At 31.8% G+C, this 4,862-nt stretch overlaps 1 long non-coding RNA gene across 1 annotated transcript; it reads right to left on the reverse strand.

Moving 5' to 3' along the window:
- Positions 1–368: 368 nt before the first annotated feature.
- LOC126671053 (uncharacterized) lies at positions 369–1,622 on the reverse strand. The gene is made up of 3 exons (XR_007638909.2): positions 1,466–1,622; positions 1,300–1,374; positions 369–675 (listed from the first exon to the last, which is right to left on the reverse strand). It is a non-coding gene; the product is annotated as an uncharacterized LOC126671053 (long non-coding RNA).
- Positions 1,623–4,862: the final 3,240 nt, after the last annotated feature.

The following is a 4,862-nucleotide window of genomic DNA, read 5'->3' on the forward strand; positions in this document are numbered from 1 at the left end:
ATTCACATGTTGGCCCAAATCGCCATATAGGCAACCAACATATTGTTATTGGCCCGAATCGCAATTTAGGCAACCAATAACTGAATTATCACAATGTTGGCCCAAATCGCCATATAGGCAACCAACATATTGTTATTGGCCCGAATCGCCATTTAGGCAACCAATAACTCAATCTCACGTCGTTGGCCCGAATCGCCATTTTAGGCAACCAACGACTATTATCAATTCTCTTTAAATATTCAAATATAAGCATGAAATGATTATCACAACCAAATATTACTCACTTGAACATTTCAACCATGATTGACAAACGCATTTACATCTCAAATCAACACCACACATTCACACCACGCATTTACAAAGCAATATAAATAATACAATACAAGTCAAACCATTCCAATACAATTAAGTTGTATACAAACGACACAAACCAATCCAATCAATTCAAGCCAACAAAAACAATCCAAACCAAACAATACAAATCAATCCAAACAACTCATTCCAAACAATTCATGTGATGCATTTAAATACTATTCATATAGTATATAACATAAGTTTAATATGATAATGCGAGTAAGTAAAATATACTCACACCTCGCTATCCAATCTTCATCATTCCTTTGTCTTGGCCGAACTCTCTAAGCCAAAATCGTCAAATCCGTAGCTTGTCACTACCTATTACACAATCACATTTCAAATATGTTTAAATCTAATAAACGTATAACTAATATCTATAACCCAAATTATTAATTTAAGTTGCTAGTGTCCGAAGGTATTGGAAAGTCGCCCATATGTTACTAACTTGGGGCTGTCCCAAATTTCAGAACTGTTATGCGCGACATAATGTTCTGATTTATTTGAACCACTTAGAGGCCGAACTAGCAGAAACTTATACTTAGATATTTTTAGCCAACATCCTTAATTTTCTGTACCAACAAACGGAACTTAATTCGGATCTAGATAGATTAAGATATCATCCTTGCAATATGGCTGTTCTGCAGCACATATTTTGCAATATCTTCAAACAATGTTCCACATACAAACTCACTAATATTCAGCTCTAATTACTCAAAACCAATTCTATAATCATAAGTTGAATCATTTATCATAATATTAGGATAATGGTCGAATACCCTTTACCATGTCATATCCAAAATTTATCATAACAACACATTTTAAATAACTAATAACCATCAATTACTAATCACTACAAATTCCATGAGATTGTCGAATACCCTAGCCAAATTTATATCCACTTCATCAATCAAAACTTAATGAATTTCAGAAACAATACCTCACCTTGGTTGGTGACACTAAGCCAAAGGTTTACCATCAATTTCATCCTCAAAATCCTTCATTCATGCTCCTAATCACCTTACATACATCAAACATCACAAAATTCCCAAATCAATTCAAAACCCGAACTGAAACTCACAAAACCCTAACAATAAATGTTCATACTTACCTCAAATTGAAGCCATAATCTAGTAGAAGATCCTTTCCCCGTTACGTGGCCACGAGAATCGCTCAATTCCATTAAGAAACGAAAAAGATATGGCCAATTGAAGATTTTGTGATTTTGTGAAGAAGGAGCTACGGAATTCATTCTTATTTCAGCTAGAGAAATGATGTTTGCTGATTTTAAATTTCATTTCTCTTGTTTTTATATTTATGGCATAAGTCCTTCTTTGGTCCTTAGACTTGCCACCTCCTCACTTCTCAATTCATTACTTTTCTTTCATCCAATTTAGTCCGTCGAACGCTAAATCTTTTAGGTCCGAAAAATTTCATATTATTTATTTCCAAATAAATAATATTAGTCTCATATCTCATAATATCACTTTCTGATATTGTATTTTGACAATTTTGGCCAAAAACGCTCAAATTCCAATTTTGAGATAACTTGCACTTTTTCTCTATTTTGTGTCCAAATTACACTTTAATAATTATCGATAGATATTTTAGTTATATTATTTTTATACATATTTATTTCCGTCTATATTCTATTTAATTTCTATTTTCTGGGAATTAAAAGCTCATTTTCAAATTTTGAGTTAAAGTGGACTTTTAGCCACTTTCTCAACTTTATCTCTTTAACTCAATTCCATCTTTCTTATGGAACATTATTATTGAAATTTTTTATTAAAATTCCTATATCGACCTACTCGTGTTCTCTTTATACAACTACTCCGTTTAATTTCTTACTTTTCTCATTTTGACAATTCAAAATGAGACTCATCGCTTCTTTTCTAAATCTCAAAATTTCAGGCTATTACATTTAAGCCAAACATTTACAAATGTTACGAAACAAATCCAAACGTTTTACCTTTTTAGCGATTTAAGCCAAACGTTTCATTTTTTTATCGATCTAAGCCAAACGTTTATAAACGTTACGAAACAAATCCAAACGTTTCACTTATTTAGTAATTTAAGACAAACGTTACGAAAAAAATCCAAATGTTTTTAGCAATTTAAGCCAAACGTTTACAAACGTTACAAAATAAAACCAAACGTTTCACATTTTTAGCGATTTAAGCCAAACATTTACAAACGTTACGAAACAAATCCAAGCGTTTTACCTTTTTAGCGATTTAAGACAAACGTTTACAAATGTTACAAAACAAAACCAACTGTTTCACATTTGTAGCGATTTAAGCCAAACGTTTACAAACGTTACGAAACAAATAAACCATTTCCCCATTTTAGCGATTTAAGCCAAACGTTTAAAACATTACAAACAAATCAAAATGTTTCACCTTTTTAGCGATTTAAGCCAAACATTTACAAATGTTAGGAAACAAATCCAAACGTTTCGCCTTTTAGCGATTTAAGCCAAACGTTTACAAAGGTTACGAAACAAATTCAAGCGTTTCACCTTTTTAGCAATTTAAGCCAAACGTTTACAAACGTTACGAAACAAATCCAACCGTTTCACCTTTTTAGCGATTTAAGCCAAACGCTTAAAAACGTTACGAAACAAATCCAAGCGTTTCACCTTTTTAGGAATTTAAACCAAACGCTTACAAATCCAATCGTTCCACCTTTTTAGCAATTTAAGCCAAACGTTTACAAACGTTACGAAACAAATCCAAACGTTTCACCTTTATAGCGATTTAAGCCAAACGTTTACAAACGTTACAAAACAATTCCAACGTTTCCCCATTTTAGCGATTTAAGCCAAACGTTTAAAACATTACAAACAAATTCAAACGTTTCTCCTTTTTAGCCACTTAAGCCAAACGTTATGAAACAAATCCAAACGTTTCCCTTTTTTAGCGAGTTAAGCCAAACGTTTACAAATATTACAAGACAAATCCAAACTTTTCACCTTCTTAGTGATTTATGCCAAACGTTTACAAACTTTACGAAACAAATCCAAACGTTTAACCTTTTTTTGATTTCAGCCAAACTTTTACAAACGTTACGAAATAAATCCAAACGTTTCCCCATTTTACAAGCCAAACGTTTAAAACTTTACGAAACAAATCCAAAAGTTTCACCTTTTTAGCGATTTAAGCCAAACGTTTACAAATGTTACGAAACAAATCCAAACATTTCACGCTTTCAGCAATTTAAGCCAAACGTTTACAAACGTTACGAAACAAATCCAAGTGTTTCACGTTTTTAGCAATTTAAGCCAAACATTTACAAACGTTACGAAACAAATCCAAACGTTTCACTTTTTTAGGGATTTAAGCCAAACGTTTACAAACGTTATAAAACAAATCCAAACGTTTCCCTTTTTTAGCGATTTAAGCCAAACGTTTACAAACATTACGAAACAAATCCAAATGTTTCACCTTTTTAGCGATTTAAGCCAAACGTTTACAAATGTTTCGAAACAAATCCAAACATTTCACCTATTTAGCGATTTAAGCCAAACGTTTACAAACATTACAAAAAAAATCCAAACGTTTTTAGCAATTTAGGCCAAACGTTTACAAACGTTACGAAATAAAACCAAACGTTTACAAACAAATCCAAACGTTTCACCAAACATTTAAAACATTACGAAACCAATCCAAAGGTTTCATCTTTTTAGCGAGTTAAGCCAAACGTTTACCAATCACAGATTTCTCCTTTATAACAATTTAAGCCAAACGTTTACAAACGTTACGGATCAAAACAAAACCTTTACAAAGGTTATAAAACAAAACCAAATGTTTCACCTTTTTAGCGATTTAAGCCAAACGTTTACAAACATTATGAAACAAATACAATCGTTCACAAACGTTACGAAACTAAACCAAACGTTTCAAAACGTTATGAAACAAATCCAAGCATATCACCTTTTTAGCGATTGAAGCCAAACGTTTACAAACGTTACGAAACAAAACCAAATGTTTACAAACGTTTCGAAACTAATCCAAGCATTTCACCTTATTTGGAAATTAAGCCAGACGTTTAAAAACATTAATAAACAAATCCAAACGTGTCACCTTTTTAGCAATTTAAGCTAAACGTTTAAAACGTTACGAAACAAATCCAAACATTTTAAACGTTACGAAACAAATCCAAATCCGAACGTTTAAAACGTTACGAAACAAATCCAAACATGAAAAGGTGAAACAATTTGAGGAAATGTTTGCAAACATTACAAAAAAAAACATTTTCCATTTTTAGCGAATTAACCCAAACGTTTTATACGTTACGAAATAAAACCAAACAGTTAAAACGTTACGAAACAAATCCAAATCCAAACATTTAAAACTCTATGAAACAAATCCAAACGTAAAAAGGTGAAACGATTTGTGGAATCATTTACAAACGTTAGGAAACAAAACCGAACGTTTCCCATTTTTAGCGATTTAAGTCACACGTTTCAAATCTTACAAAACAAAACAAAACGTTTAAAACGTTAC

The sequence above is a fragment of the Mercurialis annua genome, linkage group LG3, assembly GCF_937616625.2.
Source record: "Mercurialis annua linkage group LG3, ddMerAnnu1.2, whole genome shotgun sequence".
Classification (NCBI taxonomy): Eukaryota; Viridiplantae; Streptophyta; class Magnoliopsida; order Malpighiales; family Euphorbiaceae; genus Mercurialis; species Mercurialis annua.